Raw genomic sequence first — 23046 nt, 5'->3', positions numbered from 1 at the left:
GAGCCCCAATTAAAAAAAAAAAAGCCAGTGACAAAGAGGAAGGCTCTCAACAATGGATGGACACAGTGGCGGCCACACAGGGCTCGAACATGTTAACAATTGTGAGGAGGACACAGGCCCAGGCAGGGCTTCATTCTGCTGCAGACAGAATCACTGTGAGTTGGAAGCAGTGCGAGGGCACTTAACAAAGTTTGTATTTGTTTTTTCATTATACCCTGTATTTCTTTGCTGAGCAGTTTTATTTTTTTCCTTTGGTCCAGCAGTCTTACCCTTGCTGGTGGAATCATTATTCTTCCATGATTGCTTTAAAAATTTTGTCAGATAAGTTGAACATCTTTGCCATCTCAGTATTGCATTGATTGATTGTGGGTTTTTGTTTTTTTCCACTCGGTTTGGAATCTCCTTGGCTCTTGGTATGACTTGTACTATGCTATGAGATTTTGGATCTTTTTTTAAGATTTCAATTTTAGCTAGTTTTATCACTCTTGCTTGGTTGCTGGGTGGGTGGGTGGGTGGGGTAATAGGCATATTTTTGTCTGGAGGAGGTAGCAGAACAACTTCCCAAATAAATGTTATTGATACCTGAGGTGGGTGACTATCTTGTTTCCGCTGGATTTGGAGGGAAGTTATGTTTCCTGATAGTCTCCTCTGACAATGTAGAGATGGACGCTTCTTATTGACAGGTGAGTGTGAACGTTCTGGTCTTTGACTTGAGCTATTCTGCCACTACTTCAGTAGGAACATCGACATGCCTGATTATTACCTCACGAGAGTAGAAGTTTGTCCTTCCCTCTTGGCTCCTGTTGATATGGGAGGTGGTGAGGCTATTGTGTGTGTGTGTGTGTGTGTGTGGTGTTTGATTAGAGTTGAATGGTTATTATCTAATAGTTTTCTATCTTTTTAGCTTTCCTGGTATTTTAACTAAAGAGTTTTTGTTTAACTGTAGATTAAAAAATTTTAATTAAAAAATTGTATCCATTGACATTTCTAGGTTGCTGGTTTCTTCAGCAGCAAGTCTGGGAAATATGAAAAAAAGTGAATCCCAGGAAACATACAATTTACCATTTTTTATATCCTGAGGTTCCTGGGTATTTTGTTAGCTTCTCTTCACAGTTGTTCTTAGTTTTAGAATACTTAGGATTAGGTAAAGTACATATACCCCATGTTACTATAAGTGGAATTCTAAGGGTTGTTTATGATATACCTTTTTTCCTAAAAGAAATTAATCTGATATGATATGTCTTAAAAGCATATATGAATTGAAGTGTATCCCATGTAATTTTTCCATTGCCTGACTGTCATATTCATAAACATAGTATTTCAGGATTAAAAATAGTAGTTTTGTAGGCTTCTTTCCTATTAATATAAGGCATTAAATTAATTATTTATATATCTAGGAGTTAATTATTTATTTATCTAGTTGTTAACAAAAAGCCATCAGGTCTCATATAATTTTATTTGAGAAGTAGTCAGGGAAAATTTTTAAATTTATTATGGAAAATAGGTTAGCCTTTTAATTAATGAATAAGTGGTCAAATAGTAGAACAACTGGGACTTCAGTTGCATCTAAATAATTTATGAAAATTACTTATGAGCGGGAGGACAAGAGGGAATTCTAAGTTATAGAGAATTGCTTAATCAAAACACACACACACAAAAACTACTTAATTGAGGGACAATTAAGTAAAGGCCTCTTGAAAGATTCTTCAGTGTCTTGTGAAGTACTTATGGAACCAACTGCTTAATAGATTTTAATAGCTCCTCTAATCTAGCCTCCTGATTTCTGTAAGGACCACTTCAATGTGGAATCCTAAAACATTGGAATGTTTTTTATCTTTAGTTGACAGAAGCCAGAAGCACTACCAGAGGAAGGACTGACTCTTTTGTTGAAGGTCAAAAGTTCTGTGAACTCCTGTCATTCTGCAAATGGTGCCCCAGTCTTCCCCAATGATGGTCCCAGGTGAGTACGAGTCTTGTAAGTCAGTACGACAGAGAGCTGACTAAACTTCTGTCTACAATAATCTAGAATTTCCTTGTAAAGCAGAAAATTCTCAGTACATTTCTAGTCATTATGCAAAACCAAGGCCATACCAGTTGGTAAGCTAACTGACTCTCACTTTTTATGGCATTGTGATTATTCCTTCATCTTGGTGATATAGTGATTATTTTATTCTGTTGCATCATGAATTTCTATAAGTGATTTAAATGCTTTTTTTTTAACAGAAAGGGATATAAGGAAACAAACGAAATCTACTTTTCATGCCACATGATGTATTTCTGAGCCTCCTTCTTTTTTCCTTCTCTTCTGCTAGTCTCTTTCAAGAAACCAATTTAGACTGGTATAAAAGAAAGCCACCTATCCCGATGCCACATTCTTCTTCATATAAGCCAGCCTTTCTGATAATTTGCTCAGCATACAGATCGAATAAGTATGGTGGAAGGGTCTAACCTTGTTGCACACCTTTCCTGTTTTCAGCCGTGCAGCATGATCCGTTCTCTGAGGATTGGAGGAAGGCTTATTAACAACGTGCGATATGTGGATGACACAACCTTGTTTACTGAAAGCGAAGAGGGCTGGAAGCACTTGCTGATAAGATCAAGGACTTCGGCCTTCAAACTGGATCACAATGCATTGTAAAGAAGACCACAACACCACAACGAAACCAACAGGTAACAACATCATGATAAATGAACAAAAGACAGGTTGCCAGAGAGTCCACCATGCTTAAATTCACAATCAGCGTTCATGGAAAAAGGAGTGAGGAAACCAAACAACATATGTGCATTGATAAATCTGCTGTACAATACCTCTTTAACATGTTGAGGAACAAGGATGTCCCTTCGAGGAGTAGGGGTGCATGACCCAAGTCATGGTATTTTCATTTGTCTCATGTGCACGAGTAAGTGGGATATGGAAGAAGGAAGACTGAAGACAAATGGATGCATTTGCAAGAGCAGTGCCTAGAGAAGGAAGTAGAGGGGCACTGAAAAAGAGGAAGACCCTCGATGCTATGGATTGGCCCTGTGGCTGCAACAGTGGGCTAAACTATAACAAAGGAGCGGGTGGAGCAGGGCCAGGCAGTTTTTGGTCTTTTGTACACAGGATGGCTGAGTTGGAACCAACTTGAGGGCTCCTAACAATAACATGAGGAGGGACTTACTCAAGGACAGCTGTCGTTTTGAAGGAACCCTGATTAAGTCCCGAAACACAAGGAGTTCCTTAGAGAAACAATGTCTTGGTTTCTGCCACTAGCTTTTCTGGGGAATAAGGACCATCCTAGCCCTCTAGACTTGGGATCAGGGTGTGAACTGATACACCATACCATCTTCTCCAGCAACCACTTCTCCTGCCTTCTTCTCCAAGACTCAAATGATACCTCCCAATTTTATCCATTGACACCAATTCCGGCAGTTGATCCTGGAGCCCCCATTGGGTTACAGGTTCACCTGAATCTGTCAGCCTCTGAATCATGGTTGGGTTCAGCCCAGAGACTCTACTGTGATCATAGCCTATGGTTGCATGATATGCATTTTTCCTCATAAGGCACTTGCAAGATGGCCCACTTTCACTGCTGAGTTGTCTCATGTCATGTACCTATTAAGTGGTAAAGTGCGCATTACAATCCCCCTTTCTAGACACGCTCAGGCTCATGGTTTCCCTCAGGCATTTTTCACCAGCCATAGAAAGTTAGATCGGTGGAGGACAGTTGGGAGTACATGCTCCAAGCTCTTCATTTGGCACAGGAGAGAGTTAAAATCTGTTAGATTTTTTTCTTTGAAGTTGCCATAACAAAATACCACAAAGGGGGTGGGTTTAGACCACAGGAATTTATTTTCTCACAGCTCTGGAGCATAGAAGTCCAAATCCAGGGCAACAGTAGGGCTCTGCTCTCTCTCTTCCAGCTGCAGCACAAGACCCAGGTCGCTTTCAGATTCTGCAGTCTTAAGCATTTCTTTAGATTCCTTGGCTTATAGATATATCCTCACCAGATGTCTCCTCATGAGTGTGACTATCTCTGCCCTGTTTTTAAGACACTGCTTAGACATTAGTGTCAGGAGCCACCCTAATCTGGTAGGACTTGATTACCTGCTAGCTATAAAGAAAGACCCGATTTCCCCAAACAAGGTCACAATTGCCAGTGCAGGGGTTAGGATATTTGGGGGGAGCTCAATTCAATTCCCAACACTGAACTAGGGGGAGGAATCAATTATAAAATCGTTCATGTCTCCTGTACAGGATGTTGTGTGTACTGTGATAGAGATGGTGTGCTTCCTAAAGACACCTTCCTCTGGACACCTTTTATTTGGTTATTTTTGCCACACAACAACCTGAATTTTGAGGAGGGCTGAAAAATCACTGAAACTGCTACTAAAAACTTAACTTTAAACATGTCAAATATGTAGAATTCATCTTGCTCTTTCTCATCTTGAGGCCTAGATGCTCACCTTTATTATCTGAAAATTGGACTGGAACAGGTTGGCAGATGTGGTGAACCTCACTTAGGGAGCATAGACAACTCCACGGTCTTTTTGTAAAATGCTATTCATGTGCAAGGATAACTTTCTAACGTTAGTGTAATGAGGTGGAAACCCTTAGGCTGAAACTCAGAATACGTGGTCAGTGGCCGTGTGACCATGGGGAAGTCATTTCAGCGCCGAGTCTGTTTTCCTCATCTGTCAAGTGGTCACGACAATAATGTGGGTCACCATAACAAGATTAAGCTACAAGTTCAGGTGAGATAGATATAATAGGCTCTTGAGTACTGACAAATATGTTGTTCGTGTGAGGTTTCATGTTGTTGTTAAGTACCGTAGAGTGCGTGGGCCTCACAGAGACCCTCTGTAAAACAGAAGCAAAGGCTGCCTGGTCATGAGCCAGCCTCACACTCTTCGTTATGCTTGGGCCCATTGCTGGACCCTGTTTTCTCTCTTTTATCACGCATGATGTCAGCCTCCAGGCACAGGTCCCTGCTGATAACATATGTGACCTAAAGTACATGACATACGCCTCACCCCCTAATGTCTAAGGCATAGTCTGGATGTACTTCAAAACAGATTTTTTTCACTCTTCTGGATTCAATATATATATATATATTCATATTCAAAATTTATTGCCAATATGTTAATTCAAAGGCATCCATTATTATGCATATAGGGTGACTGACTGAAAATATCAAGGCTTGGGTCAACGCACCTTAGGCCTCAAAATGACGTTTTTATGCTTAGCACTTGTAAGAAATATTTTGCCGCAGATTTGCCAAAAGCATTGAATTCGTTGATTTCTTAACTGCAGCTTCCATGATTGTTGATTGATTGTGGATGCAAGTAAAATGAAATGCTTGGTAATTTCAATCTTTTCTTTGTTTATTGTGATGTTGCTTATTGGTGCAGTTGTGAGAAATTTCATTGTATTATATTGGGGTGTAATCCACACTGAAGGCTGTCGTCTTTGATTTTCATCAATGGATGCATCAAATCTTCCTTGTTTGTAGCGAGCAAGGTTGTGCCGTTCGCTTTCTACAGGCTGTTGATATGCCTTCATCGAGTCCTCTCATCTTCTTCATGGCCAGCCTCTCATATTATTTGCTCAGCATGCAGACTGAATAAGTATGGTGAAAAGCTACAACTCTGACACACCGGTTTCCTGAATTTAGATCACACACTATCTCCTGGTTCTGTTCAAATGACTGCCTTTGGTCTCTGTACAGATTTACCATGAGTTAAGTGTGTTGGAATTCGCAGTCTTTGAAATATTGTCCATCATTTGTTAGGGCCCGCACAGTCCAGTGCTTTTGTATAGTCAATAAAGCACAAGCAATCATCCTTTCAGTCTTCGTTGCTTTCAGCCAAGACCCCTCTGATGTCAACATGTATAGGCCTTACTTTGAGTCCCTTTCTGAAGCTTGGTGGAATTTCTGACGGTTCCTTGTTTTTGTACTTCTACAGCTATTTTTGAATGATCTTCTCCAAGATTTTGCTTGTATGTGATGTTAATGATGTTGTTCAATAATATCTGCATTCGGCTATATCATCTTTCTTTGAAATAGGCACAAATGTGAATCCCTTCTAGTCAGTTGGCCAGGTACCTGCCTTCCAAATTTCTTGGCATAAACAAAAGGTAATTAAGGCATTTTAACTTAATATGTACCACTGTTTCCTCAACCTACCTATGTTGTGCAATAGCTATGCAGCTGTGTCACTGCTGAAGCAAAGTTAAACCATCTTAGCACTTTTTTGCCCTAACACTAGCTTTATGGTGACATGAGGATGAGTATGCTTTGGAGCCTTTTTTTTTTTAACATTTTATTAGGGGCTCATACAACTGTTATCGCAATCCATACACACATCAATTGTATAAAGCGCATTTGTACATCATTCTCAAAACATTTTCTCTCCACTTAAACCCCTGACATTAGGTCCTCATTTTTCCCCTCCCTCCCCGCTCCCCCTTCCCTCATGAGCCCTTGATAGTTTATAAATTGGTATTTTGTCATATGTTGTCCTGTCCGACGTCTCCCTTCACCCACTTTTCGGTTGTCTGTCCCCCAGGGAGGAGGTCACATATAGTTCCTTGTAATCGGTTCCTTCTTTCCTACCTTTGGAGCCTTTTAACGGAACTATTTGAGCCTGGGGTTCTGGCGCCTGGAAAACTCAACAATTGTGCCAACTCCATCGTATTCAAGATGAGTTTGCTTCTCCTGCTTCTGCAAGTGCTGCTGAGGTTGAACTTGGAATCTGTGGTGACATTTTTAAAGTAGAAAAATCCCTTCTGTTCTGATTGTTGTGTTATCTGTCTTAATTTCTTAATGCTGCAATAACAAAATACCATAAAGAGTGAATTAGCAAAACAAAATTTATTTTCTCCTAGGTTTGGGGACTGAAGGCTAAAGTAGAGTGTCAGCCACATCCGTGTCTTCTGAGGCCCTTATCTCTACTCTAGTTTCCACGTGACTGCTGGTGATCCCTGTTGTTTCTTTGCTGCTTGTAGAGGTTTCCTCTCCATGGTGTGCATTTCTGTGTCGACATCTCTCTTTTTTTTCTTATAACACACTAAGGGACTGGCATTAAGATTCACCTTATTCTGGTATGACATCGTTAACTGATAATATCTGATAAGAAAAATCTTCTTCTCCCAAACAAGGTCATATTCATTAGCATGTGTTAGGGTTTCCATATAAATGTTTGGGGACACATTTTAATCCATAATGGGTAGTGGATGGGAGTGTCTAAGGAGTTTAGGAACTCTATGAATTTGAAGGATGTCGCTTCCTGGATATATATATATATATATATATATATATATATACACACACACACATATTAAGTTAATAAATAAAAAAGTTATACATGTAAGTATACACATATAACATATATGTTATATGCTGCTTTTACTGTGATTTGAGTGAAGGTTTACAGAGAAAATTGGTTTTATATTCAACAATCATATGTTCTGGCCCCATATGTTATTAAAAACAATTGAGAATTTCTTCCTTGGCATCGGAACACATTGGACGCCTTAGATTGAAGACCAAACATCTGTTATAAAGAGTGATCTGTGAGACAGCTGTTGGTTCTGGCCCCAGCTATTGGGTGAGGGAGTAGACAAGCACATTGATGACTAGGAATCCCACAGTCACATAACTATGATAGCCACTTGTTCCAGCTGGGACACCGGATCTCTCTTACTGCCATCGGGTTGATTCCAATGCACAGTGGCCCTGTAGGATGAAGCAGAACTGCCCCTTTGGGTTTCTGGGACTGTGAATCTTCAGAGAGTAAAAAGCCTCCTATTTCTCCATTGGAGCACCTGGTCGTTTTGAACTGGCACCTTGCAGTTAGAAACTTCCTTTTAGAAGCAGCTTGGTGAGACTTTATTTCATGTGCTTTGGACATGTTATCAGGAGAAACCAGTTCATGGAAAAAGACATCATCACTGGTGAAGCAGAAAGGTGATGAAAATGTGAAGGACCCTCAATGTCACAATGGCTGCACCAAGGCTCAAACATAATGATGGAGAGGATGGAGCAGTGATTTATGTATAATGCATACATTCATGAGCTTTCATTGTCGTTTCCCCATTTATTTCTCCTACCAACCCTAAGAGACAGGCATGATGTCATCTATATTTTACCATTGAGAGCACTGGAGTATTTGCGCACCAGGGAATCTGGGGTTGAGAAAGACGCAGACATGATAATTACTGCAAATAAAAGATGACTTGGCTTTATGACAGTAGCAATAACATGATGGTCACAAGTAAGACCTGTGGGAAATTGTTGAGATGGGGAAATTTTGCCCGGAGCCATCCTTTCTTGGATGGGATGAACTTGAACAAGTTTCCTTGGAGCTGACTAGCAGCTTCACAATGCTCATTGTTCTTCTGGGAGCCAATGGGAGCTCTCTGCATGATGAAGCACTTCTGGCCATTGTCAGCCTGGTGTCAAATTCATCTGAGAAATCAAATTATTGTTCTAGAGGTTTCAACTTGTCCTGACATTTCCACCACATTAAGAACATTCTTAGCCTCTTAAAGTTAATTCATTTCAATCCTATCTTGACCCGATATGATGGCATTTTTCAATGCATTAATAAAATTTTCACCTTCTTCAAGCTCTTTTTAATTGTTGAGAAACATCCAATTTTCAAAGCATTAACTGACAAGAACTATCTGGCAGCAAAAAGCATAATAGCCTATTGGATGCTTAAGACTCAATTTCACAGAGTAGCTATATTTTGCCTTTGGGGGATATTTATTATTTAAAATGCAAGTTGTTATTCATAGTTGTATTTTGGAAACTTGTATTTAAGAAAAATGGCTTTGGGGAAAGGAAAGAAATTGCTTTAGTTTTTAAAACAATTTCCATATATAAAAGTGATGATTAAAGGAAATTAATCTAACAGCCATTAAAGTATTTGGCCTAAGGACTCCTGTACTCTTTCTGCCCCCTCCATTTAAATATTCATTGTTCATTCTGTTAGACAAACCATTGTATGTTAAGAATTCAAAGATGAGTAATATAAACATATTCTCTGTTCTAATGGGGCTGTGAGCCTTATAGAAATGACTGAAGGTAAACAAATGAACTATTCAGAATACTATTGAAAAGTCTTTCAGGCTGCTGTGGGTTCACAGAAATTTGGGAAATATTTCTTCAGCAAGGTTGGAACATTGAAGTGGTATTTAATAAACCAGATTTTCCCAATCTGGGTGACAGGGTATATATAGACTGTAGGTGTAGATTATCAATCTCTTTAGCCTCTTGGCTTTTGGAGTCTCCTTTATATACTGCAGCATGATATATAAATCTTATAAATAGTAATGTCATAGTACAAATAGAAATATAATAAACATAAATATACTAAAATACATACATATAATAGATAGAAGTATTATCATTTTAAAATTTGTGCCAGTACATGGAAAATATTGGCTAGTACTGCTAAGCCGACTAAGGGGAAGAAAGCAGAGGAGGCTGCCAGAACAAGGAGACTATAGAGGGAATCACCACCATTTTTTGGGGAAAATATAGTGCAAGATTTATGACACTATACTGCTAGTTATAGTAGTCAGAAGTTATTATGAGAGACTGTGTTGCTCATTCACTCATTAAATGTTTACTAAGTACCTAGGGGTCCCAGTGGTGTAGAAACTTAAGCATTCGGCTGCCAACTGCAAGATCAGTGGTTCAAATCTACCAGTAGCTCCAAGGGAGGAAGAGGCAGCTGGCTGTCTGTTGCTGAGAAGACTGGCTGTCTTTGGAATACTTTGGAGTCATTCCAATCTGCCCTATAAGGATATTAGGAGTCAAAATCAGCTTAATGAAAGTGGGTGTCTTTTTTATGTGGGGTTTTAGTTATTTTTTGGACAAGTACCTCCTGTGTTCTGGCAGTGCACTGGTATACTTAGAGGTTTGGATATTATCCTTTACTTAGGGAGGGACATCAATAAAAATTGAAACTGGACAATGCCCTGGTTAGGTCGGTATTGTAAGAAGTTCACTCTTCTCAAAGGTGATAGATTGGATTGGAATGCTAAGTGATAGAAAGCATACAGATCCCTCAGGGCCTATCATAATAGTTTACTTGAGAGGTGATGTAAGCTGTGAAGGAAAGCAGTAGCACTGGAAGTGAAGAGGCAGACATGGATATAGAGTTGGGAAAACAAACCCAGAAAACTGGCTGCATGTTGTTTGTAGTAGAGTGGCTGATACGAAGGAATGTTCAATCATGTATTTATTTGACCATAAATGAATCACATGTTTAATTATTTGAATGAGACTCAGAAATAATAGTGGGTAAAATCATGGATTTTACATTTTGATAGGGAATTTTATTCATCAAATAATCCTCAATAGGCATAAGCCCTAAGCTCTCAGATATAGAATGAAGGCAGTATGGATGTATATGCAAAATAGAGACTAATCTATCCTAGGAGTCATGGATAATGGCCCTGAGAAATGGACGTTGGAATTGGGATCTGCAGGGTAAAAAGGAATCAACCAGGCTCTAAAGGGGATATGGTGATAGAGAAGAGCATGACAGGGCGAACCAGCTCTGTCAAAGCACGGTATCTCTGAGGAACGCAAGCGTGCTAGAGAGAGTGCAAGAAGGCGAGTGCAGCTGGGCGGCACAGAGAAGGAAAGCAGCAGTGGTGTGCGAGGAGACCGCTGAGGTTAAGAAAGAAACATGCAGGGTTACGAATGTTGTGCACAAGATTTGGCTTTTATACTCAAAGCAAGGGGAAAGTAAAGACAAGTTTCCTGCAAAGTGTGTGTATGTATGGGTGTGTGATGTGATCGTGTTTTAATTATAATTATTATAGTATCACATTGGCATCGGTATGGAGAATGGATTGGAATGGAATAAGAACAGACCTTTGGAAGACCTGTCTATTGTGGTAATAAGGGTGAGAACTGGTGGTAGCTAGAATTGGGCATTGAAGACATGGAAAAGCAGGTGAATATGAGAGATGTTTAAATGATAGCATCGACAGGACTTGGTGATGTCTTGAGGGTAGGGAGGGAAAGACGAGAGTACTTAGAGGGCTCTGTTTGAGTCATGCGGTAGATGGCTACTTTGTATTTGTTGAAATTAGAACATGGGAAAAGAAGTAGGCAAGAGAGAAATATGAATTGACATCCAGTTGGACATATACTTGTGGAACTTTGTTCAATAACATTTAGAATTTAAGCATGAAATCTAGGTGAAGCCAGAGAAGTGAGAGTTTTCAAGCTGTAACTACGAGGGAGCTTCAAATATTTTGTGGAAAGATGGAATGAAAAGATAATAGAATTTTCCCATGCATTTTTGAAGCTCCTTCATGTGCTGCCGGGGACTATCTCTAATGAGAAGGGGAGACTGAGTGGGGGAAGAAGGGGAAAGGGCTCAGGGCAGAAGCCTGGGCAGGTCCAGGGCATGAGCAAGAAGAACCAACCACAGAAGTTGGGAAAGAGAATGATATTTGGTTGAAATGACTGTAGACCTCCAAGGACAGGTGTGTTGCCCTAAAGGACAAAAGATTGAATGATCATTTTATTTGAGTCTGAAAAATGACTTATTTCTCTATAAAACCAATGGCTGGGTCTATGAAACAACTTGAGAAAAAGGGACAAAGCAAGTGTTCAAACTCATCTGTCAGTGCAGGCTCACAAGCTGCTATGATGCTGGACAGGTTTGAGCGGTGCTTACAGAATAAGGCAGACCGGGAAGACAGGCTCCGTGCTCTGCTTCCAAAATACCAGTCAATGAAGATCCCAGGTGTGCCTGGCATTTCCAGGAGTTGGACGCTGACTTGGCAGCAGAGAACAACCACTAGAAGAAGTTCAAACATCCTGATGAACTGGGGTAAATCCCTGAATAGACTCTCTCCTCCTTTTATCCTAATATTTTGAGCACAGAATAATGAAGAAAAAAAGCCAAATTCATATCCTTTGACTTCATTGTGAGAGAATTAACCCCAGAAATAGGTTATACTGAAATCAGAAAAACAAAGAAACAACAACTGTATGATACATATAATAAATTAATCAAACAACTCATTCTTTATGTCTTCCCTCCTCCATATTTACCTGTAACTACACATATAAGTACATATTCACTCTCTACATAAACGAATTGATTAGGACAAACATTTCAGTAATAACGGATTTGAGATACTGACACTCTAAAATGTCTTCTTGTTGTTAACTGTCATTGGTTCAGCTCCTAACTCCCAACAGTCCCATGCACAATGGAGCAAAGTGCTGCCACATCCTGCACTGTCCTCCGGATTCTAAGATGGGCCATTGAAATCTATTGAGTTTTCATTGCTGAATTTTCAGTAGATTAGCAGGACTTTCATCCTGGTCATTCACAGTTTGGAAGCTCCTCTGAAACTGGTTCACACATAGCAACACATATGCTTCCACTGACAGATGAATGGGAGCTGCCAGTGAGGTGCTCTGGTTGGGGATCAAACCTGGGTCTCCTGAATGGAATGCAAGAATTCTGCCCTTGAGCCACCAATGGCTTGACTTGATGTGTCAGAAGGCCAATTTTCTCTTTAGGATCATACCGGGTGGTGAAGGCTAGTTAAAAGCCTTCAAGCAATCTTTAACAAATGCTTCAACTAATTAAAATCTCTGGGAATTTGTTTTTGATTTGTTGAGCTGTATACTAGTCTTTGAAGCCCTGTTGGCATAATAGTTAAGCATTGGAATAGTTAACTAAAATGTTAGTGGTTTGAACCCACTCAGAGACTTTACAAAAGACTTGGCAATCTGCTCCCATAAAGATTACAGCCTGGAAGATCCTATGGGGGAGTTGTACTCTGTCACATCAAGTTCCCATGAGTCAGAATTGACTCAGTGCCACCCTACAATGACATTGGAGTCTTTATTGGCCCCATTTTAATCAACACATGGTTATTATATGTCTATCATTTATAAGGCCCTGTTAAACACTTGGGTCACTACAAAAGAATATAAATTCTTGTTTCCTTCTAGTCCAGTGCATATCCCATTTTCTTTATAGAACTTCTTGATACATCTGGCTCCCAGTGATACCACCCTCCTTCTATCAGATCTAGACTTAGCAAGATGATGGCTCAGAAAATGGCTGGGCCCTGAAGTTCTGCCACAACAGTTCTTGGAAGGTTAATTGTAAAATAATCAAAGCCAGATGGATTTAATCAGACTTGCAGGAAGACTTCAAGATCTGGACTCACCAGAATGTCCACCAGCCTGGAAATATTCTGACAAAGATAACAAAGGTTTACAATACTCAGGAGAGTTGTATGTATTTGTAGGCTGAGACTGAAATGTTACTGATGCAATTGAACAAAAAATATTGATGTTCCCAGTGGAGTAATTTTTTCTTAGACCTCCATGTGGGGTCATACCTCTCCCGGGGTTGTATAATTCCATTCTAGCTGTGGGATCTGCAGTCAGTGTTTTCAGGCTGCATGTGTTTATCTAGCTTGCCAAGATTTGGCTCACTCAATCTCAGAGAGGTTTGCCTTTAGTTCCTTCCTCTGTATGCCGTTCTGTTCTCACTTCTTCCCAGGTGCTTATATCCTCCTGAGGACTCTGGGTTACTAAGGTTTTTCCAGTGTAGTCATCTTCTGGGAACACTGTGACTTTCCTGAAAATTATCTTGTTCAGTGTCCCATGCCTTGGAGAGGCCACTATCTATTTTCTAAGATGATTTTTAGAAAATTTAATAAACTGTAGTAATTTTTTTAACAACTAAGCCTTATGTAGTGTGTTAAGCCTCTGTGGGATGTACACACACACACACACACACACACACACACACACACACACCTCTCAGAGTCAGAATTTCAAAAATTAGTGGTTTTTAAATGAAGTTGGTATTATATAATTCCAAGTGTTGGAACAAGGTCTGAAATTCCTGGGAGCATTTTGTGATTGTCCACGAACCTAAAGGTTGGTGACTTACACTCACCCAGTGGATCCACAGGATGAAAGACCCAGTGATCTGCTTTTATAAAGATTGCGCCCACAAACCTTCTTCAGAGTGACTCTGCATGGTAGCACACAGGATTCCAATGAGTTGGAGCCGACTAGGTGGCAAAGTTGTTTCTGCGGTCTGCCTTGCTTTCTAGCTCTATGTTCTTGTTGACCACTTGAGTTCTCCAGCATGGCCCTAACAGGTCTGGTAAACAGCTTATCTTATGTGGGATTCTAATCCAACAAATGGTCATGGAGAGTATTCATAATTACATTTAATTATACTCATTGCATTTGATGTAATGGTCGATTGTCTAAACTTGAGCTTCTTTCCCTTTTCCATCAGAAGTACTGTGATATGTGGGAAACACCGGCACATTTTTCTTGTCTCTGAACCCCGTTTCCATCTGTCCCCTCCTTTTGATCTTGGCTGGGTCAGCCCCTTCTCCTCTTTGAGGGGTCCTCTGATCATAGGCTTTTCATGGAATAGCTGCTGACTTGTATCAGGAGTTCTGGCAGGGCTGTGAAAATGAGGGAGCAGGCAGTCTGAGCTCAAAGAAGGGTCCTTTGATTAGTGTGGTCTGCATGGAGTAACATAAGTTTCACGCTGAGCTCTCCCACAGGGCAGCCTTGCTCACATCTCTCTTTTTACTTCATCGCTATCCTCGTCCCAGGCAAAATGTTCAGCAAGGTATCTCCCTGAGGTTTCTCTACAATCGGTTCACTTCATCATGTTAGTCATCTTTCCCTTGGTTTGCTTTTGAACAACGTTCTTTGGTTGCCTCAACCTCATTGGCCGGTTTCACAGATCACCTTTCATGGACATGGACATATGTCTACTCTCCATTTAACATACTTGGGACAGACATTTAGCACTTATAATGAAAGAAGCAATGGAATAAGTGCTTCTCACCCATATTCTCATGGAATTCTCACCACAGTTCCACAACCTATTTTATGATGTGGAGACTGAGGGAGATGAAATAACTTCAAATTAAACCAAACCTGTCTCCAACAAGCCAACGGAGACTCATAGTGAGACTACAGGACATAGGAAACTCCCCTAAGGATTTCTAGGGCTGCAACTTCTGCGGGAGCAGAGGGCCCCATCTTTCCCATAGAGAGGTTTGTGAGTCGGACCATTGAGCACTTAATCATGGAGAAAAAGGAACTTATCTGGATTATAGTCTACCACCACAAACGCTTTTATGCTTCTAAACATTGTCTTCTGGGATCATTTATCCAAATGTCAAAGTGCCCCAGTTTCTTTATTTCCAGTTCTGCAATTGTCTTAGACACAGAAGTCTAAAGTGAAAATAAGAGGAAGGAGGCAGACTGAAGCCTGTCTCCTACTCCTACCTCTGCACGATGATTTCCTACCCATTCGTGGACATGTAGCCAGCATCAGAGAAAATCTCAGGGAAGGACTAGGATGCCAGTTGGACCTTCAGGTTGGAGATGATTAAAGTGTTCCTGCAGCATAATGCTTCTGTGGGGCCACTGAAGGCATAAAAAGAATATTCAGTAGATCACCATCGAAGAGACAGACAAGTACAGTCGTTTATGGTTGTTGCTTGTCTTATACTCTCCTATGTGTATAGATATGACATCAACTGCACTGGGCAAATCGGCCGCAAAAGCCCTCTGCATAACGTTCAAGAGCAAAGGTGTCACCTTGGGACGAAGATGTGTGTGTTAGGCTGAGTTGTCTAAAGCAACAAAACCAGTGACACTCATGTATATATAACAAAGAACTGTGTATCAGGAAATAACTTTTTTAGCAAGGAAGCGGCTCAGTTCAGTCCAATTCAAGTCCATGGGTCCGATACTTGCTGGAGGCCCCTCCACATTCATGCATTTGCCAGTTGATGAAGCAGGGAGGCAAAGCAGGAAGCTAGGAGAACATAGGCCATTGGTGCAGGCTTGTGTGGCCCCAAGGTCAGCAGGAACAGGAGAGGGCATCTACAGCTTGCAGGTTTGACATGGGCAACCGGCCACCAGTCCTAGAAACTAGGCACAAGATCCAAGTAAACTGGAAGGATAAAAGCGGCAAGAAAGAGAGACCAGTTCTCCACTAGGTTTCCTATAAATAGCCCCCTATCCCAAGGAGATGGTATTAGGCTGTGACCTGATTGATAGATTAAACCTCAGCCATATCTTCTTATAGGTACACCAGGTGGACAGAAAAACCTTAGCATCACAGTGTGCCTGCCCAAATGATGGCATTTTCAATGGCCTCATGCATGCAAAAGCTGGATAAAGAAGATTGGAGAAGAACGTGATGAATATGAATTATGGTGTTAGTGAAGAATATTGAATATCCTATGGATTTCCAGATGAACACACATATGTTTTGGAAGAAGCATAACCTGATTGCTACTTGGAATCGAGAATGGTGAGACTTCATCTCTTATACTTTGGACATGTTATCTGGAGAGATAAGTCCCTGGAAAGGGGTATCTTGCTGGTAAAGCAGAGGGCCAGCGGAAGAAGGAAGACCCTCACTGAAACAAATTGACACAGTGGCTATAACATTGTGTGCAAGCATAATAACAATTGTGAGTATGCTTCAGTATGAGGCAGGGTTTTATTGTGCTTTACATAGGGTTGTGTACATATTGTTTACATAGGGTTGCTATGAGGCATAACTGACTCAACAACACCCAGTAACAACAATAACAACCATGATATTTAGGATCCCCTTTGGTGCAATGGTTAAACTGCATGGCTGCTTATAAAGTCATCGACAACTTGAACCTCCAGCACACTGCAGGAGAACGATGTGGCTGTCTCCCTCCATAATGATTATAATTTTGGGAACTCAAGGGGACAGTTCTTTGTCCTTGTAAGATTGCTACAGAGTCACAACTGAATCAGAATTGGCTCAACAGGAGTCGTTTTGGAGTTCATCCGTGACACTTCTATAACCATTAGCAATGAAGCTTGTTCAATAAAGTGTTGCTAATTAAACAACATTTTCAAATAAAAATGCATACTAAAGCAGAATTAAGGGTCATGATTGTCACTTTAGCAATTTGTGTGTGTGTGGGTCTATAAAGGTAGAAAATCCTTATTTGGCTATTATTTTGTTCCCACAACCTGAAGTGGTCACAAAGTTGGTTTTATATCTCTGCCAATTTTAGGGTTACATTCTTGTCAAAATCTAGCAGAGTTCAGGACATTAAACTTATTGTCCTAGAGACAATCCTACGTGTTCCCTAAAGTGATTTATTTTCCTCATAGGGAAACCATATTTGCTGGCCCTTCTGGGGTCTAGGTAGGATCATGTGACTAATCCTGGCTAAGGAAATGTGAGTCAAAGTCAGGGAGACAGCAATGCTTCTGGGGGTGTCTTCCGCTTTCATATCTGCTCCCCACAACAAGCGAAGGGCAGAACCCCTGGAGGAGGAAAGCTGATTCACCGAGACACCGCTTAGGGGCCAACATGATGCAGACTGTGCTGTGTGAGAAATATTCTTGTATGTTTGCTAACCCACGGAGCCTTTGGCATTGCTCAATATTGGCATGGCTTCCCTTGACTAATAGTTATATCACTGATGTCATGACAGACAAAAAAGTCATAAACCATTCTGAATTTCCTTCAAAAACACTTTCCCAACTCTGATACACTTTGTTCTATTTTGTTTCTCTTCCTAAAACATCGCTGTCACCATTACTACTAAAAAAGTCACATAATAAATACTTAGTAAGAGTCAAGTTGAATCCTAAGACTTTTACACATAGCCCATTGAATCAGCACCTTCCATCTGCCTCTCCCCGCGAGGCTGTAGCCACAGTCTAGATTCTTAGCTTCTACACAAAGCCAAACCAGCAAATCAAAACCCGAAACTCCCTTCCAGTCAGTCAATTCCAATTCCCAGTGACTCGATATAGGGTTTCTGAATGAGTAAACCTTCACGGGAGCAGAGAACCTCCTTTCTCCCACGGAGCTGTTGGTGTGTTTGAACGATAGACATTCTGGTTAGTGGTCCAATGATTATTCAACAGCACCGCCATCCAGTCAATGCTGACTCAGTGACCCTCTTACTCACTCACTTGGTGCACTGAGTCAATTCTGACTCGTAGCAATTCTATAGCACAGGGTGAAACTGTGAGTTTTTGAGATTGTAACTCTTTATGGGACTAGAAAGCCCCATTTCTCTTCCAAAAGCACCATTAAGGCCCCCCAAATGTAAGGTGACCAGACATCCCGCTTTTGGCGGGACAGTCCCGATTTTTAACAAATTTTCCCGTGTCTCGTGACGTTTTAAAAAACTCCCAAGTTTTGGAAAGAATGCACGACAAGCTAGGGTATACGGTTTTTGGCTGCCATGTGGCTATTTCGCCAGGATATGAGTTTTATCAATGGGGTCTCGCTTTACCAATGTTAAAATCTGGTCGTCTTACCCAAATGCCCACTATGTTCTTATTTTAGGGCATTGGATAAAAATTCATTGTGATCCCACTCCCCTCCCCCATCTTTTCTTTCCTCCCATCTATGTTTGTTCACTCGGCGTGTCTGTCGTGCATGTGCTTGCAGACCGCCGTCATTGCAGGGTTGTGCATGAACAACATTTGCCTCTGCTGTTTTAAACGCTTGCCCTCCACTCAGTGTCTTCTCTTGCCTCCATCACATTTTGGCCATGTTGTATACATTGTCTTCCCCTTTAACAAGTTAACATGTGTCTGCCCTCTAGCTAATAAACTACCTAAAATTTATAGTGATTTTAATGATTAGTATAAAGAGTTTGGGTTCCCAAGTTTGCAGTGATCTTTATATATAAAAATTATGTCATTTTATTTCCAAAGCCTCTAGAAATAAGGAATATTAATGAGTTAATGAATATAAATGGCTAAGGTGTGAATTAATATATTTTTTGCAGTTCTTGGTTTTGTTAAAAGGGCCTATTATCGTGAGCAGTTATACACATGGAATAAAAATAAATATATGAGACCCTTGCAAATTGAGTTGAAAATAATCATTTTCTCTCTTCTGCTTGATCTGGACATTGGAAAGGAAAAAAAGCCTATTATTATTATTTTTAACTGACTGATAAATAGCTGATTGATGTCTAGTCATGGATAGGAATTTCCACCTCTGTGTCATTATTTTATTGATTCTTTAAAAAATACTGTTCTCTTCAAGTATTTTTTCTTACCCAATTCAACCCACAAATGTGGAACTATTTTTAAAACTAAAGTAAAATCAGAGATGAGTATTAACTGAAGAGACGATGACCCAGTCTGCCAAAGGGTGCTTTATGTTTCTTTAAGAGGTTTGGATTTTCGATTCATTACCAAGTTATCTGTATTTATTGCTACATTGACTTTGAGTCCAGCTTTACATTTGTTGCTCAGGGCATCTGATGAGGATAACACAGTGCACTCATACCAGGGGAACGTATGTTGTTGTTAATGGGAAATCATGAATCCTCATGAAACCGTTAGGATAAAATTCAAATATCAGATTACAGTATCTAGAACCCAGATGAAAACAAGAAAGCTTGATCTAACTGGTAAAAATAGTCAGGTATCTCAAGCCTGTTTTATGCAGTGACCTCTTTAGTAAGCTCTTGAGTGCTCACTTGTGACCAGTTTAAACTCTTTAAGCAGATCCATGCCATTAATAATGAGTAATGTGATTTATATTCTATTCAATTAGAATTAAGACATTTCATTTAGTCATAAGTATTAATTGGTCATTTTTGGAAGCTGTTTTTTATAGCATCATGATAAGGTAAATTATCATTTAAAAAAAGATCCCAATTTGTTTGGGGGGTTCCTTTTTTTGGGTAATGAATCAATAAATCCAGAAATAACATTTCTCCTTAACTTCACCTTTTTAAGGCTCTAGAACTATAACCTTTGTTTTATATAAACAAGGGTTATAAGATAATTCCCTTAGAGATCAACATTTTAAATGTGTTCTACATGAAAACCAGCTGTTCAGTAGAGAGATGGGAGTGGAGCTCAGTATATCTCCCTATAGAGTTGAGGGAGCTGAGATGGAAAGAAGAGGCCGATGGGCCATCTGGGTTCCCCACATGGTTGGAATGGACTGTGAGTTTCTTTTGAGCCCAGGACACAGAGTAAGGAACTTAGCCATGGCCATAACTCAGGAGGTCCCTCAAGCATATGCTGTGACTGAAATATATGGGCAGACTTGCTCCCTGGAGGTGAGGGCGATGACAATGGCTTCATGGTATTGATCAGGCCAAGACAAATGCATTATTTCACTCATATCAAATGTCTAAATAGGTAAATATATAGAGACCTATTATTTAACTTATATTAAATATTTAAATAGGTAAGTATATAGAGACCAGCATTTATTATGGCTAACAGGAGTTGTGGAGCCACAGAAAGAGCAAGTCACTGTTTAGAGGGCACTGGCTTCTGGGGAAAATTTGAAAAGCATATACATATAGTAATGATGGTTGTGGATAATGCAGGGTCTTCAAAATATGTGTGGAAAAATTCCATTAAATTCATTCTACTTTTTAACAGTTTTGAAGCTCTTTCACACGATGAACATATTAACTGAATTATAGTTGGAAAATATCAAAATGACATGTTTTGCCTTACAAATTTGGCACAATAAAAATTTTAAATATAAATGTTAACATTTAGTTTTGAGTTTGATTGTAATGGGAAAAACGACATTTTCTGTTACTGAGCTGAAGTGGAGGCTCTAGTGTTGAGATAAATATTATAAAACTGAAACTTTACTTTTGCATCATTAATTTTTGTAGACTGCTATAACCAAGAAGTCATATCTCTAGTACCCCCACCACACACACACACACACACACACACACACACACAAAAATCAATTGCTAACAAGTCAATTCTGAATCATAGCAACCCTATAGAGAGTTTCTGAAACTAAATTTTTATAATGGGTTTGGATTATTGACTTTTCAGTTAGTTGCCCAATGCCTATTCGACAGCACCACCAGGGCTCTTTACTGATATAATAAACTCATATACTGTCTTCCATTTCTCCCAAAGAAAAATGGGTGGGACTAGTCTACCTCATTCACACAGATGCTCATTTTAAATGCTATGTTACTCTTTTGTGGTTCCCCAGCCCCCAGCAAAGATAGACTTATTCATTTGCATCAAATGAGAGACTTGGGGATAGAGAAGTGAAGAGAAGGTGAAAAACAAAACAAACCTGATTAGTTGGTTCCAGAGCTATAGATTACCTAGCAATAGTAATTGGCAAATTCTCAGGGTTGCTACATACATCATTCATTTATTAATGCGGTTCCCCCCCAGCAATATTAACTTTTGTAGTGCAGATTTAAGATTGATTATACCAACAATCAAACAAACAAACCCAAACTACAAAATATTAAAAAGGTAGATCAACATTCATAGCTATTCGAATGAATGTCAATTATCCATGGCCATCAAGTTGCTTTTGACTCATATTGACCACATAGAACATAGTAGAACTGCCCCATAGCGTTTCAAGGCTTAATGTTTGCAGAAATAGACTGCCGACTGCTGCATCTTTCTTCTGTGGAGTGGCTGGTTGGGTCTAGTCACTGACCGTTTGGCTCGCAGCTGAGTACGTGAGCACATTGGACCTGATCAAACGCACGGTCATCAAGTTGATTTGGACTCTGATGACCATAATTATAGGACAGACTAGAACTGCCCTTTAGTGTTTCTGAGGCTGTATCATTACAGGAGTGGATAACTTCAGTTTTCTCCTACAGTGCTGCCAGTATATCTTAATATCTTAATAGTGAGCTGTAATTTTAATCCCCTTAAAGCATTTTCAAAGACTAATTTCAATAGTTAAATAATATTTCAACCTAACATAAATACGATATGGCTTCTCAAATCCTCTCTCATCTTTGACCTTTTTCTGCAATAGTGTTGCCATTATTCCTGTTAGGGAAACAATGGGTGGTATTTTAATTCTAATTATAAACTAGAGTTGGGTGAATTTGGAGATATTTCATGAGGGAAATAAGATCAAAGCCTTCAAAAAAACATTTCTCTGAATATCTCTGAGTATCTTGGGAAAACATTATTAAAATATAAAATGCATTAAAGAATAAAGTGGAGGAGGGTGATATAAGAATCCAGGAAAAAGATTTCTTAATTATGTGGTAAACCTATTATGTAACATACCTCTTCCAAGATCAAGGCAGGGGTAGGTGGTTCGTTATGCATATGGATGAGTGCGTAGTATCCAGCTACACCTGGTAAATGAAGTTTGCCCCTGTTTTTCATACCTAGGAGTCTTTGGGTTCTGGAGGACAATTTTCTCACCTTCAGATAAAAGAGATAATATGTATTCAAATGTCTAGAATCTATGCAGTAGGAAGCGCAGTTTGAGAACCCAAGCTATTTAGCATTCACTGTGTCTAGGCATTTCTGTTTTTAGGATGTCAAGTGGCTAGCCGTGTGCAAGGTGTCCCTGGGTAGGGCTAATGGTGACATGCTGGGTTACTAAGCTCAAAGGTGGTGGCTTTGATCTGCTCAGAGGCACAGTGGAAGGAACTTTCAGCGATCTGCTTCTGAGAGGTCAGAGTCATGAAAACTTTATGGGATGAAGTTCTACTTTGGAGCACATGGGTTATAATCTACTCATTGACAACTGTTTTATTTTATTTTATTTCTAGCCGGTATCTACTTTGCATAAGAGATAGTAATAGATTGATTTAAAAATAGTCTCTATTCTCTCTTCCTCCTTGCAGCCACACACCTTCCAGGTGAATGTTCAGCCCCTCCCATGTTGTTGTTGAGTATGTTGCGTTGCTCAGGACTCCAAGTGATCCCATCTAAGGGGAAGTCACAACGTTTTGCTACAGAATCAAAGAAACCGTTATTAATGAAGAATATAAAAACTGTGAGACTATTGCTTCCTGACACATCTTTCATATAGGTCCACACACTTCTGAAGCCTGTGTTTCCATCTCCCAAACCCTTCCCAGGGAATTCTACTCTTTGATTTACACGATGTCTAAAGAATGATGAAAAATACAACTTTCCTCTAGTTCCTAAATGTTTCCTCCCTGCTCCCACTATCATGACACGAATTCTACCCTGCAAGTCTGGCTAGATTAGAGGAGGTACA

The sequence above is a fragment of the Echinops telfairi genome, unplaced genomic scaffold (assembly GCF_000313985.2).
Source record: "Echinops telfairi isolate 266 unplaced genomic scaffold, ASM31398v2 ScPeMD7_7424;HRSCAF=8462, whole genome shotgun sequence".
Taxonomy (NCBI): domain Eukaryota; kingdom Metazoa; phylum Chordata; class Mammalia; order Afrosoricida; family Tenrecidae; genus Echinops; species Echinops telfairi.
The sequence above is the reverse complement of the archived record's forward strand: the minus strand, read 5'-3'. Positions refer to the sequence as shown.